This window comes from Ascidiella aspersa, chromosome 3, assembly GCF_963924565.1.
Source record: "Ascidiella aspersa chromosome 3, kaAscAspe10.2, whole genome shotgun sequence".
Classification (NCBI taxonomy): domain Eukaryota; kingdom Metazoa; phylum Chordata; class Ascidiacea; order Phlebobranchia; family Ascidiidae; genus Ascidiella; species Ascidiella aspersa.
Genome location: NC_139449.1, coordinates 34,904,027 through 34,916,027, shown reverse-complemented (window position 1 = coordinate 34,916,027; position 12,001 = coordinate 34,904,027). Strand labels below are relative to the sequence as shown.

General features: G+C 36.2%; 1 pseudogene across 1 annotated transcript; it reads right to left on the bottom strand.

The window, feature by feature from the left end:
* Positions 1–6,318: 6,318 nt before the first annotated feature.
* Positions 6,319–11,407, bottom strand: LOC146162695 (uncharacterized; annotated as a pseudogene). Its single transcript, XR_014494675.1, has 5 exons — positions 11,260–11,407; positions 10,064–10,287; positions 8,715–8,885; positions 8,082–8,255; positions 6,319–6,936 (listed from the first exon to the last, which is right to left on the bottom strand). The product of XR_014494675.1 is annotated as an uncharacterized LOC146162695 (transcript).
* Between the last annotated feature and the right edge of the window lie 594 nt (positions 11,408–12,001).

Below are 12,001 nucleotides of genomic sequence, written 5' to 3'. Positions count from 1 at the left end.
TCTAAAGCGCCGTGGCGAAATTTCGTTCGATTCCATTTCGAATTGAGGATGCTACAGACGTTTAAAAATTATCGCGATATGTTATGAATATTAATATCGGTTATCGTCGATTTAAACCCTTATGCCCCATACTAGTGACATCGAGTGTGGTATCACTGGAAAGGTACAATCAAGGTCTACAACAATTTGTTAATTAAACGGTGCGGAAATTTTTTCATCTTGTCATTTATGACGAATATTAATATTGAATATTAATATTTTTCATAATTTTTATATTTTTTTTTATATTAAGAAAGTACAGGCCTGTATTAGTATTGTGGTATAATTTTTTTTTCAAAATTTTGGTCGTAAATACGTTTATTTTTACTTTATCGTTTTTGTGCTAGCGCTTTGGTGCTGTGTAGCTTCTGGTCTTAAAATTGAGGGATCTCATTCTCAGAATTTTGTTCCAATACGGTTTATTATTATTTACTGAATTTAATACAACCTAATATTTCATAAACTATTTAAATTCAATTAAGCATGCACAAACATTAAATATTTTATTTAAGCCAAAGTTTAAGCATTATGTGTATACAGTTATTTTATGGTAAATTGAAAATTTAGATGTCAGCAACACATTTATTCAATCTAATGCAAAGGATGTATTTGTTTATTCCGCACCATCTGAATTTAGTTAACATCGGCCGATATATTTGGTGTATCTCTAACCAGTCCTTTGCATGTTCTTTTTTTAAATTTTTGTTGTTCATTTTAACTGCCCTCACAAAATAAACAAATTGAATTAAAAAAACGTTTTTTGACAGCTTTTGTTAACACCATTACCTTTAAAGTTGTAAAGTTTTACTTATTTTATTGCAAGCCACTATATTAGACATAGTGTTGTATTTATCAACAGAAGGATACTGAATACCATCTTATTTAACTCCATTATATCGAAACAAACAAACTGCCACTATATTTTAACATGCATATTGTCATACTGTCAGATTTATTGTATACCCAAAACTTGAGCATAACTGTGCTTTCAACGAATATAGCTCATATCACATCACGTCTCACATATATAGAGTTTAAATATTTGATTTTACGGCTCTTACAGTAGAAGATAAAGCACAAAAGTTACCAAGTCAGAGTTTAGCTGGAAAGGAAATCTTAGTGGAAGGTTGAACAGTTTAACAAACAAACATGCTGTCATATACACAGACACTACAGTATTAATTTGGCACTGCTGGCATATTTTGTGCAACAACAAATAAAACATAATAGCAATCAATTAAATTTAAATTCTAAATTTAAGCCAAATCATTTAATTGTAATGTGAAAACAATCCACACTTTTACAATATTTTGCTTTTAGAAAGATGCACCTATAACTGACAAAGAAAAAATTACAAGGTAACATAAAAATAAAGAAAGATGTACAATAAAAAAGTGAACGATTAACGAGATACAGTAAATTAAGCATATTCTGTTGCTGTGTAATAAACCCTTCTTCTATTGATTAATTTAGTGAAAATCATCCTAGCACTGTTGAAGTAGCAATGTATATCATTTTAAAAGGGTTACAACACAACAATTAATGGTTTAAAACCTCTGTGTAGCTAGTGCACGGCAATTATATCAGCCGAAAATTTATTTTCGGAACATATCATGTTTTTGCCATTAAATGTTTTAGACCAATTTTTTTCCGAAGCTTTATAGAAAAAGTATACATCTTAGAATTCTCAAATTTTTAGACAAAACGTAGAGTAGTATTAGGTGTGCAAAAGAAGTTTATCAGTCTGCACCCCTAGGGGCCTTATATTGGGGAACAAAAAACCTAAAATATTGTGGCGTAATCATTTTAACGCTCTGTGGCTATCGACCCCCATCTTACGGTAGAAAAACTTCTCTGGGAATGGGATATGTGTTTTGAAGAGGCAAAAATAAAAATAAATCAATGGATAAATATTTTGATTGCAAAACGACTCTAAAATCAATTTTGCATAGTCTTTACCAAACCAACGTCTCAAGAAAATGAAACCCTGGCAACTACCCCTTTAGCATCTAAGACATAAGTTAAGGCGAATAATTTTCGGTAAAAATCTAATTTTGCTTGCAGAAACAAGTTAAGGAAACTATAGAACAGGCAACGTTTATACTAAATCACAAACTCAAGTCAAATTAAGAATATTTGAAAGCAACCCTGATTATAATGGTCCACTAATCCCCACCTCCAACCCCCTGAAAAAAAAATTAAGAATATACACTAAACCTTGAAAAATATACAACAACCGCACCCCCTTCTAGTATTTGATTTGGCATTGTATCTTTAATGTAAAAGGCAGGTTTTGCCAATTACTTTTGAAATATTTCTCTCGCACTAATAGAAAACATTGATGATTCCATATTTGTTTGTTTTCTGCCATTTCAATCTCTTTGACAACTCGTTTTTTTTTAAAGTGGTAGGATTCCAGACCAACGCCCAAACTGTACCTAAACAATAAAAAAGTTAGTATTCTAAACCAGCGCCCAAACTTGTTACTACAAGATATACTGTTTTTTTGTGTTTTAATGCATTGGTCGGCAACCGCCGGTCGGCAAGGAGTTTGTTACCGTGAAAATTTTTAAATATTGTGCAATTTTAAATTTTGTATTTGTATGTAAAATGTCCTTGACTGGCGAAGGACGTGGCAGAAAAACCTACCACATTTCAAACTAGGAAAAATATACAAAATTTATAAGCAATAAGCCAATAAAAACATTTATTGTATCATCCCAAAGTCAACTCAAAAGGTTACCTATTGATGTATTTATGTTTTAAAGATTACATCCTGTAGGTGGCGCCCTCGAGTTATAGATTCCCCATTTCTAACGAAATCTTCCACAATAAATGCACGGTGTTTGCCAGTCCAGGCCATTTTACATACAGATACAAAATTTTTAAAATTTGCACAAAACATTATTTATTTATAAAAACTAAAACCTGAAACACAAATGGAAGGTCCTCTGCTGCGAAGTTTCAATTCAACCTCGTGTCAGACTGCTACAGCTTTGATACAGTGACGATTTAAAATGTGGTAGGTTTTTCTGTCCCACACTGGACATATAGTCTCCCTTGATAGAAATGCCTGTAAAACATATGTCGCAAAATTTAAATTATGGAAATGTACTGTTTTAAATGTGTTTAAATATATGTATTAAAGGCCATGGAAAACAATATCATGAAATCGCGACTGCTGTACACAGTTACATGCAAAGAGTAGGGCAGGGATGAGGCCAATAATACCGAGTGGCAGCTACTCGTCCGATTCTAGGCTGGTATCGGTGCCGATCCGATACCAAATTAATAAAAAAAAACTTTCAGGTAAATTTGTCAAAAAGTAGGAGGTTATGTAGAGTTTGGAAGTTATTTTCCTATTTCCCTACTAATTTGCCCAATTTGACGTCACTATACACATGACCGGCGTTAACTGAGGCGTGACCTAGCACCGAACTGTCTGCTTGCAGCGTTTAACATTGGATTCTACTCGATGCTATTTTGTTTAATACGTTTTATAGACTAGCAGCTTGAATATCCCTTAAGAGCCAACGCCTCCTAACCCGTAACTACAGCCCTTTCATCGCTAAAGGTGATAACCGGTGGTTGCTAAACTTAACGGTGAAGCAAATTAATTACCTGGAAAATTTAGCTTTTAACGTATCAATTTTACCTATTTTGTTTGGGCATTTGGGCACAGTAATGGCATTATGGCATCGGCACCATTTCGCATTAGATCGGATCTCGAAACTTTTTGTCCAAAATAGATGATTGTAGCGAACCTACCGATGTGCATCCACGTTTATCGAAGCGTACAGATCCCCTTTTTTCCTATTTCGCAATTGTACATTTTTAAACGCGTGTTTGTGCTTGTGCTACCTATTTACCTTAACTTTTTTATACAGTTCGAATTTTCAACTCGACAAAGTAAGAAACATGTTAGGACGCAACGAGATCTTCTCGGGAGAGACAGAAGTCCTCGCAAGACTCCCGGAGAAGAAGTCTAGAGACTACATTTACGCAGTGCTCGAATCTATCGCATTCGAGACAAGCAACCTCGAGGGAATTGTTGAAAGGAAAAACGGTTACGTCGACTTCACATGCCATACTGGAGCTCAGGCTCAAGAGCTAGTGTGCAAACTGAAGAAAATCCCCGAAGTTGAGTTCGCCAGAAGATACGAAGCCTAATATACCAGCGTGGAACTCGCCCACGTGCCTCCGCGCTTCAACATTGCCAGGATCGTTGAAGTTATCCAAAGCAAGCATGGGTTTATAAAATAAACCAAAAGAAACACAGATCGCCTCGCAGGACTCCCCGACGGGAGAGTGACACTAGAAATACGAACAAAAGACTTAAAAGATAATCCCATCCCGGGTACAATGTAGTGCCAGGGCCTCACCCTCCCGGTGAAATACCTGGGACAACCACCACAGTTCTACAGATGTAAAGAATTCAGCCACATCAAGGAGGACTGCAAAACCCTTCGACCAATTGGTAACACCCCAGTCAAGCTTCTACATCCTCCGACAGCAAACTCAACACCGCTTCATCAACTCACCATAAAAAGGCACCACCAACACAAAAAGCAATCCAACACCATCAACAATCGATCAACCAATCACAAGCAACTCCCCAACCAACCAATAGCGACAACCCAACGGATCTCATACACTTCGGCCCAGATGAAATAATTGACCAACCCGACGTTACCGCCAAACCAAGAAACCCCAACAAACCAAAATCCGTGAAAAGGAAGAGCAAGACAACACCCCCCACAGGCAAATTACCGAAAGAAGACCAACTCAAGAGCACCTCAGCCTTGTCAACCAAATCATCAACCCCATCGCCTCCTCCCACAGCGGACCCTAAATTGAAATGTATCTATTGCAGTCAACCCGCCAGACACAAAGACGGTGACAAAACATACCACTGTCCAAAATGCTACAGCTTTTTTGAAAGATGTATGGATTGCGGACAACTATTTCAGCGCAACGCCATTTGCCACTGCGGATTTCATCAACCCGCAACACATTTAACCCCGATGACAAGAGAGCAACCCAAGTGTGCCAACAGAAGAATTTATTCTTAAAACCACAGTGCCATGCCCACGTAGACGATATTCTCCCCACATTCTTTCCCCTTTTGTTATATATATTTTTTTCATCATGTACTTGTTTACAATTTTTCGCGTTCCCAAATAAACTTCCCCCCTCAGCATCTAAGGATGCTTGCAAAAAAAAAAAAAAAGCACCAACCGCTTTATGATAGGTATCGAAGTAAAATGTCAAGTAGCTGACATCACTAGACGTGGTGCCCGAAATACGTAATTCCCGCCTATCTCTTGGCTCTATAAGTTATATACTATCTATCTTGTTATCCATATCTTTTTAGTCTTATTTTTTATGTTTGGCATCAAGCTCTTTCTTTATTTGTCGCATCACTATAACTGCATACTATTATTTTGGAACGCCTCCAAGCAGAACGCTATTAAAAGAGAAACATGACGCGACATGCGTCAAAGCGTGACGTAAAAAAGCATGCGACTGCCTATTAACGGTCATACAGCATATTAATCAAACTAAAATAATTAACAAACGGCTAAAAAAAATTAGCTAGGCTTTGTGATTCTCCCTGATATGATAGGAAATTCAGTGGTGAAATCTGCTCCAGGGAAAATATCAAAATATTCTTTTATGTCCGGGATTTAAACGTACTGTATAAAATATATATCGCCAATACATTCACAACTTCGAAAACGATCATTGTAACTACTAAGGTTTAAAAAAAAGATTAAACATGAAGGAAAATGTGAAATGTAATTAAACATGGAGGGCGCGCCTATTTTATAGTTGCCCCGGGCGCAAAATACCTGGCTACGCCTCTGCCCACGATATAGCCACTTATGGTAAAAAAAATTAAAAGTTTGGGTAAAAAACAATGTCTACACACTTTAACTGATGTTTTTTTAAGTAAAATTTTATTCTTAGCCTAAAATTCTTGCAAGACAATTAGAAACCTTAGTGCAATTCTTACACAACCAAGTTTATGGCAATGGTCTTTATTCTGTGTTGTGTCATAACATTAATTTGTTAAAAAAAATACTTTACCTTGCTAGTTATATTGCATAAAGCTGTGGTTAAAAAAACGCGCATCATAGGAACAAAATTTTTGTTTTTTTTCTTTTATTAGTATTCTGCGACCTTCTGTGATGTACCCAAAGAAAATATAACGAACAGCAAACAGCCCTATAGGGAAGGTGAACGCACAGTTATTTTTCTTTCACTAAAAGGCTCGTTTTTAGTTTATTTTTAGTGTCAAGATGGAAAAAATAAGCGAACTTTTGTGCACAGGACTAGAAGTAGAATGAAAAAAATAAACATTGTCAGCTTTACCAAATTAACAATCATTCCCTATTGACACGACTACTTGTGGACTCTGTTAACCAGAAACCGCTGTGTGACTTTGTAGACATGACTAGAGGTGGACTTTAAAAAAATTATCAACAGATGTATCAAGTTACCAATCTTTTTCAATTGGCACGACTACCTGTGGACTCTGTTACCCAGAAACCATTGTGCGCACATTTGTAGACACGACTAGAAGTGAAATTAAAAAAATAATAATTATTGCCAGCTTTACCAAATTACCAATATATTCCCATTGACACGACTACTTGTGGACTTTGTCGACCAGAAATTGCTTGATAGTCTTCCCGACTTGTTCGAGCGAGTCCTTCTGCAAGAAGTGGAGTCCAGCCACCTCGGCGCTCTCAAGGTTCGGCCAGCTTCGGATCTGATCCTTGATGAAGGAGGAGAAAAATCCCGGATCTGCTCCGATGTGGAGTATGGGAAGATCGGAGGAGCGCGACAGCCAGCGGTTGTAGTCGTCAGTCAGCTTTATGACGTCATCTGGCCCTGGTTTGGATTGTGTGAAATGATAGATAATTCAAAGGTACACTATGCAGCACAGATCTGTAATGTTGCTTGATGATGAATGTCAAGGTGAGATAGAAGTAAATTGGCATCATCTTAAAAAAGCGTGAAATTTAAGACTTATACAACGAGACAATTCTAAGGCAGTGCTACGCAACCCGTGTGCCGTGACGTCACCGGAAACGTGTTACTTGCGTTTTTTAATGTATTACGTATTTAGCGCTTTGCGCGAATCTAAATTATGTTTATAAAATGTCTAAGCCTATTTCTATTAAATCACTTTAACCCAAGGCCCCGTGCGTCTCATCGCACCTGAGATAATGAAGGTCTCGGCAACTTCAACAATATAAAGGATTTTTTTGTCGCTTTGCGAGAATCGATAACATCTTAGTTATGTAGCCAACTGCGTGTCGTTCTTCAGGTTACGTTGTGACGTCATCTCTAAAAAAATGCCGAAGTCTCCCCAAACAAAAACCCTAGATCCGCGTCGGCGTATCGAAACTTTTTTTTTTTCGATGATGTGTTGCTCGACCTATTTGGCTGGAAAATTCTTGGAAAATTCGAACGACGGACAGTTTGAAAACCTCTGCCAAAACAAAGGTTTAGTCAAACGAATTGAGAAATAACTCAACTACGAAGTGCGTGTCAATTCATGAGCTGAAATAAAGTTATTTGTAAAAAACAGTACAATGGGAGGCTTCACAGGGGCTAACCAAAATTGAAACACAGTTGTATATACTTGTGTATAAGCGTTTCAGTGTGGTAAAAACGAAATAAATTTAAAGCAATAGGTGTTCGGCGGCCAAAAGAGGTTGGAAAACAGTGACCCGAATGGCAGAATGCTGGCGACTTGGCGAATATGTCGACCGAAGAGAAGAAATTGGTGGAAAACAATTTTTTTCATTTTTTGGCAGACATGTGAACCCCGCGACTTTTTGTTAACTATTTACTTGTTAATGGCCTTGTTTATCGCCTAAACATGGCAAGGTTGATACATTACTTAGGGGAACAAAGCATTTAACTTTGGGGGTGTGTCCAACAAAATAAAGAATTTAGGCTAAAAATCCTTGTCACCAGAAGGCTGGCAAGGTTATGACATTAACTTTCTAAAAGTTCAAACCCCTAACCATCTGGTTTGATTGGAATCTGGCGAGGCCAGGTAAGAGTTGGTCTCCTATCCTCTCCAGCATCTTTGAATGGCTCCAGGTAAACTTTCATCTCCTCGTCACTCAACTGACGCAGGATGCTGGCAGGAAGAATATTCTGGACAAACAGGTTCTTCTGGAGGATCATGTCGTCACCTGGAGTCAGTAAAGAGCTGTTTTAGTGAGGGCACCTAACACAAGACTGCCGCCAGACTTGGACAACTTGATTTTTTTAGCTTTGAAAAATCAGATTAGAATCAAAATGAGTAGTCAACTTGTATTTGTGCAATAGTTTAAAAATGGGATTTTTTTTTTTTAGAAATCACTGATTCGTGTTCTACTGGTCATCAGTAAAACAACAAAAACACGAAACTGGTAAAGCCAAGACACAAATGCAGAACATTATATACAACAAAGTACTAATTAAATCAACGTATATATAGACCTAATAGGTAAAAATTTTGGTTAAAAAATAAATTGCCCTATCTATAAATGTAAATCAAAAATTTCATTTCAAATACACCCTACAGATGGCAGACAAAAAGTCCCATTTATTTAACCTCAACCCGGGTTAGACTAAGTAAGTAAAAACTAAATGCAAAAAGAGTAACATACCAGCGGGCGATCGCATTGCCTGAAATATCTTGCGTCCAGCTTCGGGAATTGCTCCCAGGTCACGGGAGTGACGAGGGCTTCCATGAAAGTGATGGAGCTCACCCTGTTACGATGCATGTTGGCCCAGTGAAAACCCAGTGCAGAGCCCCAATCGTGGATCACAAGGTCAACCTAGGGGAAATATTAAATCCCATGTATAGTAGTAACTGGAAGGTACATATAAACAGTGTGTATTCTGCGACCAAGCCTCTCTGGAGCTTTAATGGCCATTGATAAATGATAAAGCACACATTATATCTGGGTTGCTTTTATGTAAATAATGATTAGCGGTACATTACATCAAGTATACCAAAAACAAGGTAAGTCAAGAAGGACCCTATGACAGTGATATATTACAACCCCTTTAAAGCATACTAGGCTAGAATTCCTTTGGTAAGAAGTCTGTGTTTGCATTGCTGCTATACCTCCTTAATGCCTCTCCCTGAAGATTCATTAAGCTCAACAGTATGACAGCCTACTCCAAAATACGGGTAATGAATGTAAAGTGACACACATTATAAATCCGTCTATTATGGTCGTATGTACGAACAGGATACAACAGGCAACGGTGCTATGGTTGTTTCTAAACCAGCTCCCACTGAGCCTGTGTAGCTTAGTTGGTAGAGTAAAAGTCCTGATATGACCGTAGGTCGTGAGTTCGAACCTTACCAAAGGCGAGTTGTTTTTCTAGCCTGACTTGCTTGCACGTAATTCCAGATTGGGCCGACTGATTATGGTATGCCTTACCAAAGGCATCTGGTGTTCCATTTGGAAGTTTGTATCATATTAAACATTTTAAACAACTTTTTATTTTTAACTTCATGATGTTGACTTCTATATTTATAGAAATGTTACCTACTTCCACATGCGCTTTGATACTCCTACTGCATTAAAGTAATACCTCCGAAAATTATGCTTTAAAGTTCTACCTACATTTAACAAAATAGTGTCTACAGAAAATGAAAGACGGTGAACTTTGCAAAACACAGTTTATTGCTCCTAGAGTATAATATTATGATTGTAATCAAGGTCCACTGTTAAACGGCAAGTTGTATTCCAATGTTGATCTTTTTATTCCTTTCAATCCTACTTTGACCAGATGAGGCACGATTGTGTGAAAGCTTGTCAACATAATAACACAATTTTTATACAATTTCAAGGCAATCTCTACTATGCGCATACAAAAAAAGTTTTTTTAAGTGCAAACAGAAACTTTTGCACAGTGGTTAACACTCAAATCATAAACATTTTACTTAAACCAATATGTAGATGCATCAGTTTAAAATGAATATTGGCGACCGAAAACCTACTTTACTTGTCAAGTTTACGGAATCCATCCACTTCTCAAGGTACTTGTAGTGATCCTGGAAGGTGTACATGGATCCAGGAATCTTGGAAGATCTTCCCATTCACACCAGGTCCGGAACCAAGCATCTTCCGACACTCTCAACATGGGGAATCACGTTCCTCCATAAATATGAAGATGTTGGGTTGCCATGGTGAAAAACAATTGCTTTGTCGGCTTTAGAAACACCTAAAAACAAAAGAAAGTGGGATGATTAATAAATTGCTGATTGAAAAGTTTTTAATTTAGGAAATGAATTATTGATGTATTTTTATATTAGCAAATTAAACTTCTATTTAATGAAGTGAAGAACACAGAATAATTAGTAGATGTAATTTAGTGGTTTGCTGGAAAATATGCAGAATTTTATAAATCTTTCAGTGTTGAAGAAATTTGAGTCAACATCTTGACTAAAGCGTACTTAAGTTATTGTTTTTTTAATAATAAGGTAATTTTTTTTCTTTTGGGAGGGGGGACTTGAACTGATATAATTCGTAGGTAAAACAGATGCATTAGTTTTTGAGTTATATTATTCTTAGCTTTGTATAAGTGTTTAGCATTTGCTTTGTGAAACATTGGCCCAAAATAAATGACCTAGTTTAACATTGATATACTGATACAAATGACTTTACTTACACTAAACATGGTATAGCAAAGACTTGAAGACTAGTTATTTGCAAAGCAACAAAAACTAAAGTTACCTTACACAAAATAATGTTTGGCGACTTGTTAAAAACACCAAGACCATTGTTTGCTTTAATTAACGAGCCTATGGAAAGTGGTTCGCTTTAAATTAAACAGGATGGTATTAGTAATTGAGTTTAAAATGAAAAACACGTTGAAAAGGTCATATGTCAAACATAGGGGTAACACTAATTCATGGAATGATGAATGGTCGAAACGCTCACAGTATTATTATTAAATATAATAACACTTGACCCACCTTAACCCAAGCGCTAACCCCCACCCTAACCGAAATATTGTGCGTTGGTTCAATAATTGTTTTAACGGGGTAACACTTAAATTAGTGAGCGTTCCGACCATTCATCATTCCGTAAATTAGTATTACCCAAACATAGTAAACTCCACTATAACAATTAGTAGGTGTAAAACAATTTAAAACAAAGTCTAATAAATTGATTCTGTACACTACCAACTTACCAGAGTCATAATAACTCATTTGAGCATCGAAAACTTCGATTTTCTTGTGTTTGGAGAAAAAGGAAACCGTCCTTATGTGAGAATCGCATTTTACGTGATCCAATATGCGACGCATTCGCACAGCAGCCTTCGAAATTGCTACATTCATGTTTTCACGTACCTTAATCTTGTAAAATGCAATCTAGGTGACGATTAATTAAATTATTAATTTATTCTGTAAAACTTTTTTATTTACATTTTCGAAATGCTTCGCCGATCGCTGTCGCGCATGACTCAGCATAAAATACGTTGTTTATTATTTGTTAACTAGTAACATACATTAATATGATTACTTCACGTATTTCATAACTTAAAATTCAAACTTATTGTCGTTGTTTCATCTCGAAATGCTTTGTTTTACTGTGGTCAGTTTTTTATTTAAATGTTTCTCTTAACAAAGTAATCGTTAATTAAAATTAAATATATTATTTAATCTCAGTTATTAAAACTATAGTGTGAACAATAATGTGGTTTGCGGCTACAAAATAAACTGGTAAAAATATTAAGGATTTGTGGTTTTGAAACTCATTGAATTTTTTTTAGAAAAAAAGGAAACTATAGTTTGTTTATTTTTTTTGCTCTTAGAATCGTACATTTTCGTCCAGTGGTTTGTATTAATATTACTAACATTATTTTATCTTACTTATATTATGGGTCCAGTATTATTATTATATTTATTTATTTCTGACAATTTCACTTTCCA